At 45.7% G+C, this 25,754-nt stretch overlaps 1 long non-coding RNA gene across 1 annotated transcript; it reads right to left on the bottom strand.

Moving 5' to 3' along the window:
- Positions 1–11,698: 11,698 nt before the first annotated feature.
- LOC121004912 lies at positions 11,699–20,908 on the bottom strand. The gene is made up of 3 exons (XR_005779843.1): positions 20,897–20,908; positions 12,593–12,594; positions 11,699–11,831 (listed from the first exon to the last, which is right to left on the bottom strand). It is a non-coding gene; the product is annotated as an uncharacterized LOC121004912 (long non-coding RNA).
- Positions 20,909–25,754: the final 4,846 nt, after the last annotated feature.

The following is a 25,754-nucleotide window of genomic DNA, read 5'->3' as shown; positions in this document are numbered from 1 at the left end:
GTTCCGGGTATGTTGGTGGTTTGGTCCGAGGTGGTGGCTCGGAGGGTGTGGTGTGTTGCGAGGTCGGTGGACCATCTTAACAGGGCCCGGGCTAAGCTTAATAGGGAGGTTGGGCGTTTTGTGAGACGCCATGGTGGAATTGTGGTGCGGCACTGGGAGCTGGAGGCGGCATCGCCTCAGTTCCTTAGGTCTGATGGTGTTCACCTGAACGAGGTGGGAATTGATATGTGGGCCTTAGGGATTCAGGAGGGTTTGGAGACGGCTCTTCGGGTGTGGCGGGACTCCCATAGGTGAGGTGTCTCCTATGGTCGTTCGTGGCGTGGTAATGGAGGGTCCTGGAAGGCAATGATAAGATTAAGAGGTGCATGCCAGGGTGGAGTGTGCATCTCAGGAGGTTCGGTAAGCTTGTGCATGGGGCTCCTGTTGGGCACATGGGCCTAAAGGGGAGATCAATTACAGTATGGAGTATTCGGTGCTCTTGGGTCGGTGACCGCGGCCGAGGGTAAGGCGGTATGACAAGTGGAGGTGAATGGTGGAGAGCACAGCTTACCTGTTGCCTTCTAGGATCCTATGCAATGGTTCATATGTATGGTAATTGATATGTTATGCGTGTTATTACGTATTTCTGTTAAATGATAATTAATGTTGTTTAATAAAAAGGCAGAGAAGGCTCTTTTCCCAAGAAGATGTCTCTGTTTGTTAATTGTGGGATAGGTGGGTGCAGTAAGGTAAGGGGCAGGTTTATGGGCCGAAGTATCTTCCATCCCGTAAGTCATGGGAGCAACGGAGCTAGGCGCAGCCTTAGCATAGTGCTGTGTGACTTGGGGGGAAGTTAGGCAGTTGAGGGTTAAGGTTTAGGTGTAGTGATGTCGCGAACATAAAATTTTCAGTTCGCGAACAGCGAACGCGAACTTCCGCAAATGTTCGCGAACTGGCGAACCGGGCGAACCGCCATAGACTTCAATAGACAGGCGAATTTTAAAACCCACAGGGACTCTTTCTGGCCACAATAGTGATGAGAAAGTTGTTTCAAGGGGTCTAACACCTGGACTGTGGCATGCCGGAGGGGGATCTATGGCAAAACTCCCATGGAAAATTACGTAGTGGACGCAGAGTCGGGTTTTAATCCATAAAGGGCATAAATCAACTAACATTCCTAAATTGTTTGGAATAACGTGCTTTAAAACATCCAGTGTGTGTATACGATCAGGTATGATGTTGTATCGATCAGGTAGTGTAAGGGTTACGCCCGCATCACAGACATTGACAGACCAAACTCCCCTTTTAATGCACCGCAAACAGTTCATTTGCACAACCGCAAACTCCCCATTTGCACAAGGTTGGATACCAAGCTAGCCACGTCCCGGTGATGTCATTGAAGGTTTCTTCCTCCACCCAGCCACGTACAACACCAAGGGTCCCCGAAAGGTCAATTGAATTGATTTTTCGAACGGGGAGATGGTTAAAAAAACGCTGGCTCCCTCCCCTTTGTTTTTATCCACGGTGACTGCGTCTGCGCCGTGCAATTTACTGTCACACCCGATATGAGTGGTATTTTCTGTAGTACTATTCTCATCAGTTTAATCCCTCTAACGTCCCCGACTCCCCAATCTGGGGGCCATTTATTAAACAGATTTTTCGGACGGGGAGATGGTTAAAAAAACGCTGGCTCCCTCCACTCTGTTTTAATCCACGGTGACTGCGTCTGCGCCGTGCAATTTACTGTCACACCCGATATGAGTGGTATTTTCTGTAGTACTATTCTCATCAGTTTAATCCCTCTAACGTCCCCAATCTGGGTGCCATTTATTGAATAGATTTTTCGAACGGGGAGATGGTTAAAAAAAACCTGGCTCCCTCCACTCTGTTTTAAACCACGGTGACTGCGTCTGCGCCGTGCAATTTACTGTCACACCCGATATGAGTGGTATTTTCTGTAGTACTATTCTCATCAGTTTAATCCCTCTAACGTCCCCAATCTGGGGGCCATTTATTGAATAGATTTTTCGAACGGGGAGATGGTTAAAAAAACGCTGGCTCCCTCCACTCTGTTTTAAACCACGGTGACTGCATCTGCGCCGTGCAATTTACTGTCACACCCGATATGAGTGGTATTTTCTGTAGTACTATTCTCATCAGTTTAATCCCTCTAACATCCCCAATCTGGGGGCCATTTATTAAATAGATTTTTTGAACGGGGAGATGGTTAAAAAAACGCTGGCTCCCTCCACCGATATGAGTGGTATTTTCTGTAGTATTATTCTCATCAGTTTAATCCCTGTTACGTCCCATATCAGGAATTGCCTTTTATGAAAAAAAATTTAGGCCGGGTACCTTCCACTGTGGTGTCCCAATAGCGACAAATTTTTTGAAGGCCTCAGACTCTACCAGCTGGTATGGTAAAAGCTGGCGGGCTAAGAGTTCCGTCAAGCCAGCTGTCAGTCGCCGGGCAAGGGGGTGACTTTGTGACATTGGCTTCTTATGCTCAAACATGTCCTTGACAGACACCTGACTGTGGGCAGATGAGCAGGAACTGCTGAAGGTGAGAGATGGAGTGGCGGGTGGTTGAGAGGGGGCAGGGAGGACAGCAGTGGTTGACGTGGCTGAAGATGCAGGACCAGGAGGAGCATGGTGGCTTTGAGTTTGTGTGCTGCTTGTACTCATGTGTTGATCCCATAGGCGTTTGTGATGTGAGATCATGTGCCTTCGCAAAGCAGTTGTACCAAGGTGGGTGTTGGACTTCCCACGACTCAGTTTCTTTTGGCACAGGTTGCAAATGGCATTGCTTTTATCAGAGGCAGACACACAAAAAAAATGCCACACTGCTGAGCTTTGCAATGACGGCATTCTAGTGGTGGCAACAGCATGCGTTGACTGGCGTGCTGTCTGGCTGACCCCAGGTGCCGATACATGCTGTCTGACTGTGCCACTAACTCCTTGCGACGACCTCCCCCTGCTTCCAACTCGTCTCCTCATTCTCTCTGTCTCCCCTTCAGAACTTTCCCCCTCTTCTTCTCTTCGAGCAGGCACCCACGTGGCATCCGTGGACACATCGTCATCATCAACCGCTTCACTTGTATCTGACACCTCAGCAAAGGAAGCAGCAGCGGGTACAACATCATCATCATCACACTGTACGTCCATGTGTGTAATCCTGCCTGACTGAGACATATCCCCGTAATCTACATCATCTGGCAATAATGGTTGCGCATCACTAATTGCATCCAACTGATGTGTAAATAACTCCTCTGACGGATCAAGTGAAGCGGCTGTGGTGGCTGTGGTGGTAGTGGCGACGGGCGGGTGCGTGGTAACTTGAGAGCAGGTGACCGAAGCTGAGTTGGAGGAGGATGGTGCGTCAAGGTTCTTAGCGGAAGCTGTTGAAGATTGGGTGTCCTGTCTAAGCCAGTCAACTACGTCCTCTGAATTTTTCGGGTTCAGGGTACGTGGCCTCTGAAAACTGGGCATTATTCCAGGGACAGTGGAAATCACAGCACCACGACCACGACGGCCCCTGCGGGGTGGCCTGCCTCTGCCTGTCATTTTTTTTTTAGATAAGTGGTACTACGCGTGCTAGGTACTGTGCCACCCGGTATGAGTGGTTGGCACTGGCAGTGGGCACACTACAGTCTGTGGAAGTGGGCCTGACACACACTGGCAGCAGGCAAGCAACTGAATTTAGACTACTGTCTAAAAATTAAATGCCTTATTTATCGGCAAGCTACTGTGCCACCCGGTATCAGTGGTTGGCACTGGCAGTGGGCACACTACAGTCAGTAGAAGCGGGCCTGACACACACTGGCAGCAGGCAAGCAACTGAAATTACACTAAAGTGTAAAAATTAAATGCCTTATTTATCGGCAAGCTACTGTGCCACCCGGTATGAGTGGTTGGCACTGGCAGTGGGCACACTACAGTCAGTGGAAGAGGGCCTGACACACTGACTGGCAGCAGGCAAGCAACTGAATTTAGACTACTGTCTAAAAATTAAATGCCTTATTTATCGGCAAGCTACTGTGCCACCCGGTATCAGTGGTTGGCACTGGCAGTGGGCACACTACAGTCAGTGGAAGCGGGCCTGACACACACTGGCAGCAGGCAAGCAACTGAAATTACACTAATGTGTAAAAATTAAATGCCTTATTTATCGGCAAGCTACTGTGCCACCCGGTATCAGTGGTTGGCACTGGCAGTGGGCACACTACAGTCAGTGGAAGAGGGCCTGACACACACTGGCAGCAGGCAAGCAACTGAATTTAGACTACTGTCTAAAAATTAAATGCCTTATTTATCGGCAAGCTACTGTGCCACCCGGTATCAGTGGTTGGCACTGGCAGTGGGCACACTACAGTCAGTGGAAGCGGGCCTGACACACACTGGCAGCAGGCAAGCAACTGAATTTAGACTACTGTCTAAAAATTAAATGCCTTATTTATCGGCAAGCTACTGTGCCACCCGGTATCAGTGGTTGGCACTGGCAGTGGGCACACTACAGTCAGTTGAAGTCGGCCTGACACACACTAGCAGCAGGCAAGCAGCTGAAATTACACTAAAGTGTAAAAATTAAATGCCTTTTTTATGCAAAGTCCTGTGCCAGCCGGTATGAGTGGTGGGCACTGGCAGTGGGCACACTACAGTCAGTGGAAGTCAGCCTGACACACACTGGCAGGCAACTAACCTTAGATTAAAGTGTAAAAATTAAGTGCCTATTTTTTAAGCAAAGTCCTGTGCCACTCGGTATGACAGGGGTGGGCACTGGCAGTGGGCACACTACAGTCAGTTGAAGTCGGCCTGACACACACTAGCAGCAGGCAAGCAGCTGAAATTACATTAAAGTGTAAAAATTAAATGCCTTTTTTAAGCAAAGTCCTGTGCCAGCCGGTATGAGTGGTGGGCACTGGCAGTGGGCACACTACAGTCAGTGGAAGTCAGCCTGACACACACTGGCAGGCAACTAACCTTAGATTAAAGTGTAAAAATTAAGTGCCTATTTTTTAAGCAAAGTCCTGTGCCACTCGGGATGACAGGGGTGGGCACTGGCAGTGGGCACACTACAGTCAGTTGAAGTCGGCCTGACACACACTGGCAGGCAACTAACCTTAGATTAAAGTGTAAAAATTAAGTGCCTATTTTTTAAGCAAAGTCCTGTGCCACTCGGGATGACAGGGGTGGGCACTGGCAGTGGGCACACTACAGTCAGTTGAAGTCGGCCTGACACACACTGGCAGGCAACTAACCTTAGATTAAAGTGTAAAAATGAAGTGCCTTTTTTTTAAGCAAAGTCCTGTGCCACACGGGATGACAGGGGTGGGCACTGGCAGTGGGCACACTACAGTCAGTTGAAGTCGGCCTGACACACACTAGCAGCAGGCAAGCAGCTGAAATTACACTAAAGTGTAAAAATTAAATGCCTTTTTTATGCAAAGTCCTGTGCCAGCCGGTATGAGTGGTGGGCACTGGCAGTGGGCACACTACAGTCAGTGGAAGTCAGCCTGACACACACTGGCAGGCAACTAACCTTAGATTAAAGTGTAAAAATTAAGTGCCTTTTTTTAAGCAAAGTCCTGTGCCACACGGAATGACAGGGGTGAGCACTGGCAGTGGGCACACTACAGTCTGTGGGCCTGCAGCTCCTCACACACAGGCAGGCCAGGCAACTGCAATATGTATATAAAGGAAAAAAAAAAAGCAGACTAATGTTGCAGCCCTAAAAAGGGCTTTTTGGGGTGCTGTCAGGACGCTGTCCTTACAGCAGAGATCAGATGAGTCTTTCAGGACTGGAGTGGACACTGAATTCACTAGCCTAGCTATCGATTTCCCAATTAAATCAGCAGCAGTTACAGTCTCCCTCCTCTCACTAAGACTGCAGCTTCAGAATGAATCTAAAATGGATGCTGTGCAGGAGGTGGGAGGGTCTGGGAGGGAGGGTATGCTGCTGATTGGCTGGAATGTGTCTGCTGACTGTGAGGTACAGGGTCAAAGTTTGCTCAATGATGATGTATAGGGGGCGGACCGAACATCGCATGTGTTCGCCCGGCAGAGGCGAACGCGAACAAGCTATGTTCGCCGGGAACTGTTCGCCGTCGGATAGTTCGGGCCATCTCTATTTAGGTGAGGGGAGGGGTCATGGTCATGGTTTCCCGGGCAGTATATGAGGGGAGTGGGGGCGGAGTTTGGCAGACGGCGCTCGTGGGAAGAAGGAGAAAGTTTTTTCCCGCCCGCCCAGTATAGTGGCTGGGGTTGATGGGTTTGCTGTGGTGTGGTAATGGAGGGTCCTGGAAGGCAATGATAAGTTTAAGAGGTGCATGCCAAGGTGGAGTGTGCATCTCAGGAGGTTCGGTAAGCTTGTGCATGGGGCTCCTGTTGGGCAGATGGGCCTACAGGGGAGATCAATTACAGTATGGAGTATTCGGTGCTCTTGGGTCGGTGACCGTTATGAGTGTTATTACGTATTTCTGTTAATTATCATTTAATGTTGTTTAATAAAATGGCCGAGAAAGCTCTTTTCCCAAGAAGATGTCTCTGTTTTTTAATTGTGGGATAGGTGGGTGCAGTAAGGTAAGGGGCAGGTTTATGGGCCGAAGTATCTTCCATCCCATAAGTCATAAGAAGGGACATAGGGAGTGTTATTGGAAGATTTTTATTTGAAAAACTTTTCAAAGACCCAAAAGTCTTTTTAAGGACTATTGTGTGTGTGTGACAGCAGCAATATATATTTTTTTGTGCTAAATAGCATCTAATAGGCCGCTGCAGACAGGTAAATTATCCGCGCCACATCTCCTGTGTAAAGTGTGCGCATCCCAAAAAAATCTGACATCCAGTGTACTTTTTCCGTAGATGGTGTCCGCTGTGGACAGTGACACTAGCTGCGCCACATATCCAGTGTAAAGTGTGCGCATCCAAAAAATATTCTGTAACATACAGTGTACTTTGTCAATAGACGGTGTCCGCTTCTAACAGTGACATTACCAGGGCCACATCTGTAGTGTAACGTGTGCGCTTCAAAAATGTATCTATGACATACAGTGTCATTTTTCCGTAGACGGTGTCCGCTTCTGACAGAGACCTTACCAGGGCCACATCTGCAGTGTAACGTGTGCAGCTCAAAAATGTATCTGTGACATACAGTGTACTTTTTCCGTACACGGTGTCCGCTTCTAACAGTAACCTTACCAGGGCCACATCTGCAGTGTAACGTGTGTGCTTCAAAAATATATCTGTGACATACAGTGTACTTTTACCGTAGACGGTACTAAGTGCATCATTATCTTATTTCTGTGGTTTTCTTTAATAATATGGCCAGGGACATCCGCACATTTGTATATCATATTGTGCAGGATGTTTTTATCTTAGTTTTTTCTGTGGATTTTTTTTTTGTCTATGTAGTATTTGCTTGAGGGAGTGGCACCTTCAAGTGTGAATGCGCACCTATTTTATCTTGGGAGTAGCATTCCTCTGCACTTTTGCCCTTCCTATCCAATAGAGCGCCTTGATTAGGTGGTACATATAGGTGTGCTTACTCCTCCTCCCATTGGTTGCTTCATGCACATGGAGGTGACTAGGAGCAGCACACCATATGTGCGGCATCTGCGCTCCTGAACATAGAAGCCCAATGGCTTAGGTAGGTTTAGCGTAGGACCCGCCTGACCTGAGACCACCTTGGCGCTTGGTAGGCGGGCTTAGATGTGTTTTGATCAAAATATATTGACTAAGTGTCTCAGATATTATCATATCAGAGTGAGGACTTTGTCCATATATAATGCCTGCATCTACTTTACTAAGTGCATCATTATCTTATTTCTGTGGTTTTCTTGAAGGTCCACTTAACCACAGACACATGGACAAGTGCATTCGGCCAGGGTTGCTACATTTCCCTGATGGCACACTGGGTGAATGTTGTGGAGGACGGCAGCGAGTCATACCCTGGGATGGCACAGGTGCTACCAACGCCAAGGATTGCGGGCCCTACGTCGATCAGGGTTTCCACCAGCACCTATGTTAGTGGCTCCACCCCCCACTTCTCCTCTTCCGCCTCCTCCTTAACTTCCATCTCCGAATGATCCGCATGAAGCACCAGTCAGTCATCAGTCGGTAGCTGGAAGCAGTGTAGCACTGCAGTGGGGAAGCGGCAACAGGCCTTGCTGAAGCTGATATGCTTAGGGGACAACAGTATACCGCCGCAGAGCTGTGGCAGGGGATAAGAGAACAGACTGAGCTGTGGCTCTCGCCACTCAACTAGGAACCAGGCATGGTTGTGTCTGATAATGGCCGTAACTTGGTGGCAGCTTTGGAACTTGGAAAGCTCACACACATCCCAGGCCTAGCCCACGTCTTCAACTTAGTGGTTTAGCGGTTTCTCAAAACCTACCCCAATTTGCCTGAGCTACTGGTGAAGGTGTGCCATGTGTGTGCCTATTTCCGCAAGTCATCGACAGCTTCAGCCGCTCTGTCAACGCTGCAGCAGCACTTGAAATTGGCAGCTCACTGGTTGTTGTGCGACATAAGCACACGCTGGAACTCGACGTTCCACATGTTGGCCAGGCTTTGTGAGCAGCAGAGGGCAGTAGTGGAATACCAGCTGCAACATGGTCGTCGCCTTTCCAGTCAGCTTCCGCTATTCACAAGCAAGGAGTGGGCATGGATGTCTGACCTCTGTGAGGTTTTAGGAAACTTTGAAGAATTAGCACAGATGGTGAGCGACGATAACAATATTATCAGCGTTACCATCCCACTTCTGTGTCTACTCAAATGCACTCTGCTCACAATTAAGGACGACGCTTTGCATGTGGAAGAGGTGAAAATGGGGGAAGACATTACACAGGGTGATAGTCAGACCACCCTCAGTTCATCTTCTCTTCGCAAATTGGACGATGAAGAGGAGGAGGAGGAGCAGGAGACAGTTGCCTCCGCTACAGAGGGTAGTACCCATGGAAGTTTAATTTAATCTGTTCAGTGTGGGTGGGCAGAAGAGGTGGAAGAGAATGAGGAGATTGAGAGTGATACTTCTGATGATGACAGCGAAGTCTTGCCTGTTGGCACTCTGGCACACACGGTTTACTTCATGTAAACAACACGGATTACTGGATGTTCACCCTTCTCGACCCCCGCTACAAAGAGAACTTCTCATCTCTCATTCCTCTGGTGGAGAGGACGAGCAAAACGGTGCAATACCAGAAGATCCTTGTTGAAAAATTGCTCCAATAATTTCCATCTGACAACGCTGGCGGCAGAGTCTGTAGTTCCTTGGCCAACCGAGGAGGGGAGACAAGGGGAGCACACAGCAGTTCCCACAGAGGCAGGGCAACACTCTCCAAAGCCTGGGACAGTTTCCTGACACCCCGCCAGCACCCTCACCCTGATGCATGGCCTAGTTTCACAAAGAGGGAAAAATTTTGGAAGATGGTGAAGGAGTACATAGCCGACCATTTCAGCATCCTCAATGATCCCTCAGTGCCTTACAACTACTGGGTGTCCAAGCTGGACACGTGGCACGAACTGGCGCTCTACGCCTTGGAGGTGCTGGCCCGCCCTGCCGCCAACGTTTTGTCTGAGCGGGTATTTAGTGCTGCTGGTGTCATTATAACAGGTACGTTAAAGGGCTTCTGTCACCCCATTAAACCGTTTTTTTTTTTTTTCTTTACTAATAATCCCTACACTGCGATCTCAGCATACATAAGCTAATTAATGATTTTCGTTCAGTAGAATTTGCTAAATATCGATTTTTATAATATGTAATTTACCTTGCTACCAGCAAGTAGGGCGGCTACTTGCTGGTAGCAGCCGCATCCTCCGATCGTAATGACGCCCCCTCGGCTTGTTGATTGACAGGGCCAGCGGATGGGATCTTTCTCTGCTGGCCCTGCCTGTTACCATTCAAAATCTGGCGCCTGCGCCGCGGCCGTACGTATCTTCAATCTGCGCAGGTGCACTGAGAGGCGGCCACTCACTCGGCCGCTCGCTCCTCAATGCGCCTGCGCCGGGTGTAGATGTGACGTCATCGGCACAGGCGCATTGAGGATGGAGCGGCCGAGTGAGTGGCCGCCTCTCATTGCGCCTGCGCAGATTGAAGATACGTATGGCCGCGGCGCAGGCGCCAGATTTTGAATGGTAACAGGCAGGGCCAGCAGAGAAAGATCCCATCCGCTGGCCCTGTCAATCAAAAAAGCCGAGGGGGCGTCATTACGATCGGAGGATGCGGCTGCTACCAGCAAGTAGCCGCCCTACTTGCTGGTAGCAAGGTAATTTACATATTATAAAAATCGATTTTTAGCAAATTCTACTGAACGAAAATCATTAATTAGCTTATGTATGCTGAGATCGCAGTGTAGGGATTATTAGTAAAGAAAAAAAAAAAAAAAGGTTTAATGGGGTGACAGAAACCCTTTAAGTGTATCCGCCTGTCAACTGAAAATGCTGACAGCTTGACCAGCTCACCAGCAGGCCCTCGCATATAAAGTTTTACAGGGTCAGCTCACCAGCAGGGCCGCACCTAAAATCTTTTACAGGGTCAGCTCACCAGCAGGCCCGCACCTTAATTTTTTTACAGGGTCAGCTCACCAGCAGGCCCTCGCATATAATGTTTTATAGGGTCAGCTCACCAGCAGGCCCGCACCTAAAATCTATTACATGATCAGCTCATCAGCAGGCCCTTGCATATCATGTTTTACAGGGTCAGCTCACCAGCAGGGCCTCGCAAATAATGTTTTACAGGGTCAGCTCACCAGCTGGCCTGCACCTAAAATCTTTTACAGGGTCAGCTTTTTACCTGCAGGCCCTCACCACAAGTCCAATCTCACTATCCAAGAGTCTGGTCAACACAATCCTCACCGCTGGGGGGTCGTGTAACTAGTTATCATGGAGAAGTCTCGTTCGTTATCGTAATAGACCAGACAAATCGCTCCACCAACTAAGAACGTCCATGCACCACCATCCACAGAATCGAGAAAGAGATATCAATCTGTCAATCCTTTCCGTGTCCTCCGGCGAGGTTTTCTGATTTGAGTCAAATTAAGCCACAGGTTCCACTCCTGGTGGCGCCCTTCCGTCAAGTCCTTTAAGTTTTAGCTTTGCAACCATACTCCCCCAGAACCCAAAGACTTTGGTTTCCAGGAAGCTGCTCGGCGGGTCATGGGAATAACTGAAAATGCTGACAGCTTGACCAGCTCACCATCAGGCCCTCGCATATAACGTTTTACAGGGTCAGCTCACCAGCAGGCCCTCGTATATAATGTTTTACAGGACAGCTCACCAGCAGTCCCGCACCTAAAACCTTTTATAGGGTCAGCTCACCAGCAGGGCCGCACCTAAAATCTTTTACAGGGTCAGCTCACCAGTAGGCCCTCGCATATAATGTTTTACAGGGTCAGCTCACCAGCAGGCCCGCACCTAAATTTTTTACAGTGTCCGCTCACCAGCAGGCCCTCGCATATAATGTTTTATAGGGTCAGCTCACCAGCAGGCCCGCACCTAAAATCTATTACATGATCAGCTCATCAGCAGGCCCTTGCATATCATGTTTTACAGGGTCAGCTCACCAGCAGGGCCTCGCAAATAATGTTTTACAGGGTCAGCTCACCAGCTGGCCTGCACCTAAAATCTTTTACAGGGTCAGCTTTTTACCTGCAGGCCCTCACCACAAGTCCAATCTCACTATCCAAGAGTCTGGTCAACACAATCCTCACCGCTGGGGGGTCGTGTAACTAGTTATCATGGAGAAGTCTCGTTCGTTATCGTAATAGACCAGACAAATCGCTCCACCAACTAAGAACGTCCATGCACCACCATCCACAGAATCGAGAAAGAGATATCAATCTGTCAATCCTTTCCGTGTCCTCCGGCGAGGTTTTCTGATTTGAGTCAAATTAAGCCACAGGTTCCACTCCTGGTGGCGCCCTTCCGTCAAGTCCTTTAAGTTTTAGCTTTGCAACCATACTCCCCCAGAACCCAAAGACTTTGGTTTCCAGGAAGCTGCTCGGCGGGTCATGGGAATAACTGAAAATGCTGACAGCTTGACCAGCTCACCATCAGGCCCTCGCATATAACGTTTTACAGGGTCAGCTCACCAGCAGGCCCTCGTATATAATGTTTTACAGGACAGCTCACCAGCAGTCCCGCACCTAAAACCTTTTATAGGGTCAGCTCACCAGCAGGGCCGCACCTAAAATCTTTTACAGGGTCAGCTCACCAGTAGGCCCTCGCATATAATGTTTTACAGGGTCAGCTCACCAGCAGGCCCGCACCTAAATTTTTTACAGTGTCCGCTCACCAGCAGGCCCTCGCATATAATGTTTTACAGGTTTGTTTACCAGCAGGCCCTCGCATATAATGTTTTATAGGGTCAGCTCATCAGCAGGCTCGCACCTAAAATCTATTACATGGTCAGTTCATCAGCAGGCCCTTGCATATAATGTTTTACAGGGTCAGCTTAACAGCAGGCCCTCTCATATAATGTTTTAAAGGGTCAGCTCACTAGCACACCCTCACCTACAATCATTCACAGGGTCAGCTCACCTCCAGGCCCTCACATATAATTTTTTAGAGGGTCAGCTCACCAGCAGGCCCTCACCTACAAGTCCAGTCTCGCTATCCTCACCGCTGGGGGGGGGGGGTGTAACTAGTTATCACGGAGGAGTCTCGTTCATTATTGTAATTAACCAGACAAATCGCTCCACCAACTAAAAACATCTATGCACCACCACCCACAGAATCGAGAAAGAGCTATCAATCTGTCAATCCTTTCCGTGTCCGGGCGAGGTTTCCCGTGTTGAGTCAAATTAAGCCGCACGCTCCACTCCTGGTGGCGCCCTTCCGTCAATTCCTTTAAGTTTCAGCTTTGTAACCATACTCCCCCCAGAACCCAAAGACTTTGGTTTCCCGGAAGCTGCTCGGCGAGTCATGGGAATATCGCCGGTCTTAATCATTTATGGTTTGAACTACGACAGTATCTGATCGTCTTCGAACCTCCGACTTTCGTTTTTGATTAATGAAAACATTCTTGGAAAATGCTTTCGCTTTGGTTTGTCTTGCGCCGGTCCAAGAATTGCACCTATAGCGGCGCAATATGCATGCCTCCGGCCGTCCCTCTTAATCATGGTCCCAGTTCCGAAAACCAACAAAATAGAACCGGAGTCCTATTCCATTATTCTTAGCTAAAGTATTTAGGCAACCCGGCCTGCTTTGAACACTGTAAATGTTTTCAATGGTCAGCTCAGCAGCATGCCATCAAACATAATATTTTAGAGGGTCAGCTCAGCAGCAGGCCCTCGCATATAATTTTTTAGAGGATCAGATCACCTGCAGGCCCTCGCATATAATTTTTTAGAGGGTCAGCTCACCAGCAGGCCCTCACCTACAATCTTTTACAGGGTCAGCTCACCTGCAGGCCCTCCCATATAATGTTTTAGAGGGTCAGCTCACCTGCAGGCCCTCACCTACAATCTTTTACAGGGTCAGCTCACTTGCAGGCCCTCACCTAACTATACCTAATAGGTAATTTGCACGCATGCTGTCTTGCTTGGAAGTGGTAGCCATAGCTTTTTCTCAGGCTCCCTCTCCAGAATCAAACCCTGATTTCCCCTTACCCGTGGCCACAGTGATTGGCGCTGAAAATAACATCGAAAGTTGATAGGGCAGTGTAAGGGATCGTCTTTTTATTCGGGGGTCATTCTCACAGACTTCTTCCAGACAAAGGCTTTAGTGTCCAAACAGTGCATTTATTTAGCGGTCTTCATGCACAAACAGCAACCACAACATAAATCAAAACAAATCCTCAGCTGTCTGGCCACTGACTAAACAGTATAGTCCCTCTCTAGCAGGATCCGGGTCTACCACCCAGCTCTCCAAAACACCACAGTGCTTACACCACACAGGGTTAGAGGGTCCCGGCTCCTACAGGCTTTAGCACAGCCTGCTCCTTCCTCAGACTGAGAGCCCCACCCGTCCAGCAACAGGATTAAATAGCATCCCTGGACATGGGCATATTCTTAAATCCCGGAGTGGAGCATGGGGAGCAGGCACCCACCCAACACATTGCCTGTTCCCAGTTAAAGCCGTCCCTGGACTAGCTGGAGCCAGCTAAGCTAAGTAGCTTGGTGTCCACCAACTAGCTTAGTGGCCACCTATATCTAGGGCCTTTACTCCACCAAGGCCGGGCCCCTTGGTGACACACTCCTGGTGCAAACAACACCCCCTTTCCATGCTTTGCCGGGACTTTTCTGTTCTCACCCAGGCTCCTCTGGGTGAGATACATCATTTCAATGGCCGTCATGTGGCCCTCTGGCAGCTCCACTGCCACAGCAGACATCCGAATGTATCGTCGCCGTCAAGGGGACATGCAATTGGGCTCAGGTTATCTAGAGTCTCCAAAGTGGCAGCAAGCCCTCACCCATAATGTTTTAGATGGTCATATCAGCAGGCCCTTGCTCCAAATGTTTTTGAGGGTCACCAGGAGGCCACCAATCTCAATTTTTCAAGGTTGTGTATAATGCCCTCCTTTATGTGTAACAAAGGGTGTATTTGAGTGCCGGTTCCTTGTAATTTTTGGCAGCCCTTTCACTTAGTGCATAAGCTTTATGAGTGTAGGAGTCTCATTACCTGAACAATTGTACCACAATGTGAATGAGGCCCTCCTTTATGTGATATACAGGTTGTATCGGAGTGCCTCTTCCTTGTAATTCTTGGCAGCACTTGCACTTTATATACAAGTAAATATACAGGAAAGAATGTTTCCTAACAATTTTTCCTCCAAAATCGATTTTATCTTTGGTTTTGTGTGTATTATTGTCAGTCTGTAAAAGTGGCGTACTACTCAGACAACATCGTTCCCAGCAGCGACCTGGGAGTCCAAGATGCATCAAGACATCCTCCCCATGCTGTTCCCGAACCATTTTGGTGGTGTCTCCATCAATTTCTGACCTTTTACTATGAACCAGACACCCTCCCCTCTTCAGAGCAGGGGGTGCCTGGTTTAATGCTCGTTTTCTACCATTGACTTCCATTGTGCTTGGGTTCTCGGTAGAGCACCCGAGTATCCTGAGCACTATGGTGCTCGATCAACACTAGTGTGTATGTGTAAATGTTGAGCAAAGCTAAACATTCAAAGTAGAATTCGGTTTGAAGTTTAGGAAAACTTTGGTTTGTAATGAATCCGAATTTCCTTGTGCTTCGTGGTAACGAATCAAGTTTCCCTAAAGTGGCGGCTGCATGTGTTAAAAAGCGAAACTAAGTGTGGAGGAGAAAAGCCTGGGAATGAAAGATCACCCATAATGCCGTGCAGCCAGCCAATCCGCAGATATCCATCCCGTGTGATGTCACATCCCTATAAAACCCTCATTCTGCGTGGTCTCCGCCATTGTCCTGTAAGATGAGCATAAGGAGAGAAGTGGCAAGTGCTCATTCTCTAGGGACAGTGTTGCTGAGAACGATTAATATAAGAATTTAATACCAATAAGATGGAAGCCTTTATTATTCCAGTGCCCAGCATGCCAACAAATACCATCCAGTCTAGGGAGGACAGGTCTTAAAGGGGTTCTCCAGCTTTTAATATTGATGACCTATCCTCAGGATTGGTCATTAATATAAGATTGGTGGGGTCTGACACCCAGCACCCCTGACAATCCGCTGTATGAAGCGAAAGCGCATGCAGTGTGCACGGGCCGTCTCCCGTCTCTCTTCTTGCTAGCTGCTGCTATGTCTATGGCAGGCAGGAAGAGAGAAGGGAGAACGCATATGTGCACTGCGTGCGCCTTTCCTTCATACAGCTGATCGTCATTGGTGCCGGGTATAGGACCCCTGCCAATCTGATATTGATGACCTATCCTGAAGAACCCCTTTAATGATGATCATCCTCATCTTTGGCTGTCTTTACTTCCGAGAAAAGTCAGCAAGATGCAGAGATAGAAGGAGCTGGATGTTCCTGATTATATTTTCTTATCAATATTAGATGATGTGGAAAGGAGGAAAAGCAGATGGCAGAAGAAGGGCTTCCACCTGTAGGGCAGGAGAGCACTGGGGTTAAAGAAGTGGATATGCCAGCATATTGTGCCCCCACCTAACCAGCCAAACCCCATACCAGCAACAGCCCTGGTTTAAAAGTGCATTAAGGGTGCCTATACAGTGTGGTCTTTATTATTAAATGAAAGGTAGCTGCCTCGGCTAATTGGCTGCAACCCGTCCGCAGCACGGACGCTCCGTGTGATTGTACCCTAAGGTACACCTGATTTATAGAGATTTATGACAAATTAATTTGAAACCAATCGAGTTTCTTAGGCGAAGATGTTATGAGATGATACAACTAAAGTTTTTTTATTTGCTGGTCTGTATGAAAATTGTTAATTGACTGACAAAATACATAGAATAAAGTTCCAATATTGTAACTGTTAAACCATAACTACGGCTAAGGACACAAATTGTGCAAAAAATTGATAAAAATTATCAGTATATTTTCCTGTCATAGACAGACTGACATGTGAGTTTCTAACCAGGGCATCACTGGGACATGTCAGTGATACTCAAAGTTACAGTTCTACTGTCAGTTCTGTGAGCAACTTTCAAGGTCCTCCTGGCGTTTGTGTGAGTTTAGGATTCTCCTGTATACAGCAGACTTTACATTTTTTATTTTGTCAGTGCAGCTGTTTTGATGAATTTCTACTAAATCTAATATGGATAGACAGATTATACATTTAAGTCGCTGACACACAGTGACTGGGAAAGGTCACACACTGAATCTTCAAGGAGAGAAAACCTTTCCCTTTTATGAAATCACATCCTTACAAAATTTAGTATAAGTACATATTATAAATAATATAGCAACATTTGACTTTAATGTGTACTTAAACTTTCTCCTAAATTTTATAAATACCTATTCTAAATGTGCAAAAACAATTTTTTGTAATATACTTTTTAAAATTATTTTTCTTAGTTTTCCTTGAGAAATAGGTACGCAATGTGGCACGCAAGGCTTGTAGCAGAGAGGAGCAAGCACAGGCAGGACCTCTGCATAGCACATTGCTGCTCCTGCCTCAAAGTATGCCAATGCAGAAGACGCAAGGAAAACTGACTTCCAATATTACCCTCATAATAAATTTCCCCCTTTATTTTCCTTATTTTGCACAGTTTTTGAGACCTCATGTCCAATGCCTTATTCACACATTGCAGAATCGGTCAGAATTTTACATCAGTATTTTGAAAGCAAAACCAGGACTAGATTTTAAAAGGCCTATATTTATTCTTGGGAAGACTGCAAAAAACTGGCACCTCCAAACAATATGGAATAAAATACATGCTACCAATGCAAAAGCAAACTAACACCATATGTAGAAGCACTTTTCTCCATACGCAAAGATACATGCAAACACTGGCAACATGGATAAATCTGTATTGCATTACTGCTATATGTACTATATGAAAATTAGAAGCTCTTTGTGCATATTTTTGATCAAAACTTTAACGGGCCCATCTACAAGGTGGCTTCCAATAGATGAGACCTACACTAGACTTGCCTCTCCTGGGCCTAGGCCTGCAAAATTCTGAGCAATGTAGAATCCAGCTACAGTTGTATTCAAAATAATAGCAGTCAGACATCACTAACCTGATCAATCACTGTTTTTAGTAGAAATGATATTTCTATATGGCAAATAATTTACTAGCAGGCGTAGTAGAGTAATAGAAAACCAACAGACCAAACAGTCAGGACATGCATTCTGCTGATTCTATGTAATTCAATCACTTATTGAAAGGGGCATGTTCAAAATAATAGCAGTGTGGAGTTCAATGAGTGAGGTCATTCATTCTTTGAAAAACAGGTGGCAATTATTGCCCTTATTTAAGGAAGGAAGGCAGCAACTGTTGTACATGCTGGTTACAGTGCATTTCTCTCTGAAAATCAGAGGAAAATAGGTCGTTCCATACATTGTTCAGAAGAACAGCGTACCTTGATTAAAAAGTTGATTGGAGAGGGGAAAACATATAAAGAAGTGCAGAAAATGATAGGCTGCTCAGCTAAAATGATCGCAAATGCTTTAAAATGGCAACCAAAACCTGAAATACGTGGAAGAAAGCGAAAAACTACCATTCGAATGGATAGAAGAATAGCCAAAATGGCAAGGACTCAGCCAATAATCAGCTCCAGGAAGATCAAAGAAGGTCTAAAGTTACTGGTGAGTACTGTTACAATTAGAAGACGCCTATGTGAAGCCAAGCTATCTGCAAGAAGCCCCCGCAAAGTCCCACTGTTGAAAAAAAGACATGTGCAGAAGAGGTTACAATTTGCTAAAAAGCACATTAACTGGCCTAAAGAGACATTTTGTGGACTGATGAAAGTAAGATTGTTCTTTTTGGGTCTAGTGGACGGAGACAGTTTGTCAGACGACCCCCAAACACTGAATTCAAGCCACAGTACACCGTGAAGACAGTGAAGCATGGTGGCGCAAGCACCATGATATGGGAATGTTTCTCATACTAAAGTGTTGGTCCTATTTATCGCATACCAGGGACCATGGATCAGTTTGAATACATCAGAATACTAGAAGAGGTCATGCTGCCTTATGCTGAAGAGGAAATGCCCTTGAAATGGGTGTTCCAACAAGACAACGACCCCAAACACACCAGTAAATGTGCAACATCTTGGTTCCAGACCAACAAGATTGACGTTATGGAGTGGCCAGCCCAATCCCCGGATCTTAATCCAATAGAAAACTTGTGGGGAGACACCAAAAATGCAGTTTCTGAGGCAAAACCAAGAAATAGAGAAGAACTGTGGAATGTAGTCCAATCATCCTGGGCTGGAATACCTGTTCACAGGTGCCAGAAGTTGGTTGACTCCATGCAACACAGATGTACAGCAGTTCTCAGAAACAGTGGTTATACAACTAAATATTAGTTAAGTGATTCAAAGAAAAGCTAAATCTTCAAACATTTTTTAGTTTATATAGTGAATGTTTGAGTTTGTAAAGAAGAATACAAACACTGCTATTTTTTTGAACAGTCTAATATTCACTTTTCTTCATTTTTTTTTAAAGGAACAACACAAATTTTATTTTTCTTCATGTTTTGATTTGGAATAGAACGTGTAGTGTTCCCAATGCATTTGTGTGTATGGAAATAAGAGCTATTAGAAGGATTTTGAGCTTTATTAACTTTTTTAAACACACTGCTATTATTTTGAACACCGCAGTATATCATACTCTAATTAAAAAGACTCTGCAGTCATCTATCACACCTTCTGTACTTCTTAAAGAGACTCTGCTGCAAATAGCTACAATACCACCACCTACTGTACTTCTGAAGCATGGAAGAATCACACATTTGTCAACTGTACCCTGTGGGAACCAGTGCTGCTAGAATTGTGAATTGGACTGTATAACTTTCAAGAACTGTGCCTCTCTGCGGGAGACAATTGTACTAATCCTACATTGGCTGGATGGTCTGTACCCCAGAAGGCATGTGTTAATCGCACATTCACAGTAACGTTGATTGTATTGCTGCACTGTCTGTGCCATTTTCCTAAACTGCAGCACCCATGCGTTATAATCTAGACACATTGGGACATGCCCAATAGCCCAGCCATTACCTTACACCCACAGCAACCAATCACAGTGTAGATTTAACTTTTCTAGAACAGAATATGACACACTGTGATTGGCTGCTATTAACAATAAAGGCAGTTTTCCTTTTAGACAGTTTACTAAATTTTCCATGTCCTTAGACCAAATCTGCTGTTTGATGACTTCAAGTGTGGACTGAAGCTTTTTGCTTCTTCAGAGATAATGATCTAATGGGATGGCAAACATTTCTGAGCTACAACCACATTCGACTCTTGCACATCTTGAAGGAATCTCATTTTCTTTTCGACTATCCTGGGCCTCAATGTCTTAATGTTTGCAAATAAGCCTCTAGGAGCAATGGGGTCATTGCCCTTACTCCTAGAGTCTAAGCTCTCTTTGGAACTTCTGTGCCCTCTGCACTTTCATTGACAGGGCCAGGCAGTAAAAACATCATAATGCTTGGTCCTGTAAATCAAAGTAGAGAGGGAGTGGCAGTTGCAGAGAGAACAGAGCCTCTAGGTGTAATGGCAACTCCTCCGTTGCTCCTAGAGGCTCATTTGCATATATTAAAACCAAATTTTTGTGTGTAGCGCAGGCACATATGAACATGGGACCAACACAGTTGCCTTCAGCTGCCAAGCGCACATTTAACATGTCTGCCAGTTTCATATGTACAAATATGCTGACAGATGCCATTTAAAGACAATCCTAAGCAATGAGAGCACACGGGGTTAACACTACCCTGTCATCACCTATCTGTAAACTGCTTTTTATCATTAATTTTCAGGCCCAGTTGAACACAGCAAGCAGTTTCCCAAGGTTACTCTTTACTTAAATCATGTTAATAACTTAATTACTCTGTAGCTGCTAACCTTTATGTAGTTTAAATTACTCATTTGCACATCAGGGCAATGCAAGCAATATAAATTTTGATGATAACCTTATTAAGCACAGAAAACAAGTGCATTAGAAGTGGATCCAGAAAATGATGTGCAGGGAACAATTAATATTCTCAGTACCAGGTGTGGGGTTTCGCTTTCGTAGATAGGGTAAGGGGGCACAGTACAGAGGCAAAATACAAGTTCTTAACTCAAAATGTCAGTGTTTATTCACACTTGAGGCAATTGCACAAAACAGCACGTAACTTTGCAGTCTTGGTGTTAATTCACACACAATGGAAAGTTCATATAGCACAAGTCACCTTTCTGCCGGCAGTTCTCCCTCCAGTAGTCCACAGCAGGCTTTAAGGGGCCTGTTTCCCCAGCATGCAGATCTCAGCCCTCCAGCACTGTACAAAGCCTCAGATCCCAAAAACAGAGAGACATCTCTGCTGGCCCAGCTGCCTATTTAAGGACAGCCGGGTGAGGTCAAATACCGGACCAGAGTTTGTGCTGGTCCGGGTTTTGGCAGCACCTGGCTGTCCTTAAATAGGCAGCTGGGCCCAGCAGATATGTCTCTCTGTTTTTGGGATCTGAGGCTTTGTGCCGTGCTGGAGGGCTGAGATCCGCATGCTGGGGAAACAGGCCACTTAAAGCCTGCTGTGGACCAGCCCAGCCGCACATAATGGGAGGAAAATACCTGCCTTGCCAGATACAACCCCTCACTGTGTCACACAGGCTATGTGTTATTTTTGTGAGAGTGAGACAGAATTCAATTGGCAATGGAAATGAAACCCATTAAAATTGGCAAACCAAGGAAAATTAAGGAGTAGAGATGAGTGAATCGATTCCTACGAAGTGGAATTCAATCCGAATTTCAGGATAAATTTGATTCGCCTAGAAGTTGAATTTCCTCGTGCTTCGTGTCAGCAAATCGATTTAACCTGAAATAGTATAAAAAACAAAAAAATTGAAACTTACCTCCTCCATTTGCTCGCGACGGTCCCCCAGCCTCCATCTTGCTTGAAGATCTCAGCCGAAATCCTGTGCGGCGCGAGATTAGATCATCAAGCCAGCCGGCGTGATGACGTCATATACAGTCTTGATCAAAAGTTTAGGACCACTTGAAAAATGGCAAAAAATCTTATTTTACATTGTTGGATCTTAACAAGGTTCCAAGAAGAGTTTTCACATGCAACAAGAAGAAATGAGAGTGAGACAAAACATTTTTTGAGTATTCAATTAATTGAAAATAACGATTAAACTGAAACAGGCTGTTTTTCAGCTGATCCAAATTTTAGGACCACATGCCTTTTAAAAGGCCAAATCTGTGCAAAGATGTGGATTCATTGTCAGTTTCTGTCAGGTAGTCACACGTTGTGATGGCAAAGGCAAAAAAACTCTCCCTTTTTGAACGTGGTCGGGTTGTTGAACTGCATAAGCAGGGTCTCTCACTGCGCGCCATCGCTGCTGAGGTGGGATGCAGAAAGACAGTCATTTGGAATTTCTTAAATGATCCTGAGGGTTATGGAACAAAAAAGTCAAGTGGAAGACCCCAAAAAATTTCATCAGCACTGAGCCGGAGGATCCAATTGGCTGTCCGTCAAGACACTGGACGATCCTCGACCTAAATTAAGGCCCTTACTGGTGCTGACTGCAGCTCCATAACATCCATCAGACAGCATCTGAGACTGAAGGGCTTCAAAAACAAAAAATGTCTTCAAAGACCTCGTCTCCTTGAACGCCACAGAACTGCTCGTTTAGACTTTGCAAGAGAGCACCAAACATGGGACATTCAAAGGTGGAAGAAAATGTTATTCTCTGATGAGAAAAATTTAACCTTGATGGTTCTGATGGTTTCCAACGTTACTGGCATGACAAGCAGATCCCACCTGAGATCTTTTCTACGCGCCACAGTGGAGGGTGCCATAATGGTCTGGGGTGCTTTTTCCTTCAGTGGAACAATGGAGCTTCAGAAAGTGCAGGGGCGTCAAACGGCCGCTGGATATGTCCAGATGTTGCGGAGAGCATTCCTCATGACAGAGGGCCCTCGTCTGTGTGGTAACGACTGGGTTTTTCAACAGGACAACGCTACAGTACAGAATGCCCGCAGGACAAGGAACTTCTTCCAGGAGAATAACATCACTCTTTTGGCCCATCCTGCGTGTTCCCCTGATCTAAATCCAATTGAGAACCTTTGGGGATGGATGCTAAGGGACGTTTACAAAAATGGACAACAGTTCCAGACAGTAGATGGCCTTCGTGCGGCCGTCTTCACCACTTGGAGAAATGTTCCCACTAACCTCATGGAAACGCTTGCATCAAATATGCCGAAACAAATTTTTGAAGTGATCAACAATAACGGCGGAGCTACTCATTACTGAGTTCATGTTTGGAAGTTGGATTTCTGTTTTGGGGGTTTTTTTTTTTTTTTTGGAGGTGTGGTCCTAAACTTTTGATCAGCTGAAAAACAGCCTGTTTTATTCATTGTTTTCATTAAATTGAATGCTCAAAAAATGTTTTGTCTCACTCCCATTTCTTCTTGTTGCATGTTGAAGCTCTACTTGGAACCTTGTTAAGATCCAGCCATGCTAAATATGATTTCTTAGCTTTTGATCAGGACTGTATCACCACGCCAGCTAGCAAATGGAGGCGGTAAGTTTGATAAATTATTAATTTTTTTTAAAATTTTACACATACAAGATCATGTATGAACGTGGCATCTGAGGGGTACAATGACGGGGGCGGCGCTATCGCAGCTCCCTGTCAGTGCACCCGCGCTTTGTGACAAAGTAATTCGTCACGAAGAACATTTTTTGTGAAATTCGGCAAATCAGCCGAATTGAACTTTCAAGAAATTTGCTCATCTCTATAAAGGACCTTTCATGACTAAGACATTGTTCATATAGTAGTGGCTGCAGAGGTTCTTTTTGAAGAGTTAAGGTGCGCATACATCTTCAATAGCTGTCAATTGAATAATTGTACAGCCGACAGCAATCTCTCCTCACTCCATCTATGGGGGTCATTAGGCTAGGTCAACACATAGGCGAAATGCTGTATTTACAGAACCCTGAAACAGGGGGTATATGCAAATGGTATGTAAAATAACTGTTATGTTATATGTTCTTATGTATTTCAACCAGTACAGCTAAACCAGGGTTAATAATCAGGCTCAGCCCTCGTGGGAGGTTAGATGTGGACTGTCCTCACCCTTAGGGCTCATGTCTACGACCGTTGCCCCGCCATGGCGTATTGCGGCCCCCATACGGCGGGTCCGCAATACATGGGGCACCGGCCGTGTGCATTCCGCATTACAGTTGTGGACCCATTCACTTGAATGGGTCCGCAAATCCGGAGATGCGGTGCGGAACAGCACCAAAAAACGGAAGCACTATGGAGTGCTTCCGTGTGGTTCCCTTCCGTGCGGTGTGGACCGGCGGATGTGGATCGCAGACCCTGGCCGATGTGGATCGCGTGAATGGGTCCGCGATCTGCATGTGGCTGCCCCACAGTCATGTCCGTTTGGGCATTGAGCGCTTACGCTCGTGGAAATGAGCTCTTAACCTTGAAGAAGGGAGTTTCTGAGAGGAAGAAAGCTGTGCCTTATGCTCCTTTTTCTTAGGCCTACATTTCCAGAGACTAACTGATCTATGCAAGATCTATAATGAGAGAGAGAGAAATGGAGAACTTGGAATCTGCATGGCCAACAATAGGAGTCAGAAAGGTAATCTGTGACTATAGCCGTTCAGATCTTACTGCAGTGGAGGGATACTATTAAGACACCCTTTACACTTGGACACATACGTGCCATTGAGACCCTGTATCCCACAGTGGATATTAAAGCCATTATTGCCAGAGTACTATTACCTGCTATGAATTCTACTGAGAGACTTTAGCAAGACAGAGAGGAAAGAGGGCCATAACGTCCATCCTTGCATAAATCCATGCACTGCAACTATGACTTCTATAGTTGGATGTGCTGCTACTCCTATTTTGCACTACAGTAAAGAGAGACATTTATTCTTCTAACTGTGGCCTGGTTCCTGACTTCTACACAGTAAGCTGGCAACTTCACTCTACACGCCCTGCCTTGCACCCATTCAAACACCTAACATCATCCACAGATCCCCCCCATAATTGTTTGGATCACTTTGTTTATTACACCGTTCACACAATTCTTATGTACAGGATTCGTAGGATTCGAGATTCGAAAGATTCAATAGATTCGAGAACCTTTTCGGATTCGGATTCGAAAAAAAATTGGATCCGTCCCACCTCTAGAAGAAAGGATGCCCACTGTTTTCACTGCAATAGTAGCAAAGCAGATGAGAATTTACCCTATCTAAAATATCTCCATGGGAATTGACATGCAGTGCAATCTTATTTCTTCCTATGCAATACATTGGTAAAACGCCTTCATCTAAAAGACCTGCAGCAGGTCTGTGTTTTTGAGGTGCTGCAGAAGCAGAGGTGTGTATCATGAGGTTTGGCATCAACTGAAGCGTGTATTATGATGAACTGCAGCAGCTGAGGAGTGTATTATGAAGTTGCACAGCAGAAGAAGTATGAATTATGAGGTTCTGTAGCAGCCCAGGTTTGACCACAATGTTCTGTGGCAGCTGATATATGTATTGTGATATTTTACAAAGGCGGGGGTGTTATGCAAAATCTAAATTGTGTATTATGATGCTTTAGGGGGCCTTTTGTTCTTCACCCAGCTGGCCAACTTTCCTAGAAACTGCCCTGTGAATTATTCCTTTGAGTACATGGGGTCAGGTTTGTGCATGCAGTTTTGGAAGCCAAAATCAGGAGTGGATCATAAACAGAGAGAAAGTATAAAGGGCAGTCACAACTTCTCCCTTTTTTTAAATTCACTCTTAGTTTTTAGCTTCCAAAACTGCATGCAGAAATCTGACCATGGGGGATGTACCCTTAACCCCTTGAGGACCAAGCCATTTTTCGCCTTCGTGACCTAGCATAATTTTGCATATCTGACACATGTCACTTTATGTGGTAATAACTTGGGAATGCTCTTACTTATCCAAGCGATCCTAAGATTTTTTTTTTGTGACACATTTTACTTCATGTTAATGGTAAATTTGAGTCGATATGTTTTACATTTATTTTATAAAAAATCCCAAATTTACTGAAAATTTTGAAAAAAATTGCAATTTTCAGAATTGTTCTGTGTTAAAGACAGATAGTGACATCACATAAAATAGTTATTAAATAACATTCACCATGTGTCTACTTTATGTCAGCATCATTTTGTAAATGACATTTTATTTTTTAAGATGTTAGAATGCTTAGAATTTTAGAAGTAATTTTTCAATAA

Source organism: Bufo bufo, chromosome 6, assembly GCF_905171765.1.
Source record: "Bufo bufo chromosome 6, aBufBuf1.1, whole genome shotgun sequence".
Classification (NCBI taxonomy): domain Eukaryota; kingdom Metazoa; phylum Chordata; class Amphibia; order Anura; family Bufonidae; genus Bufo; species Bufo bufo.
Note: the sequence above shows the minus strand (reverse complement) of the source record. Positions and strands in the feature narration are given on the sequence as shown.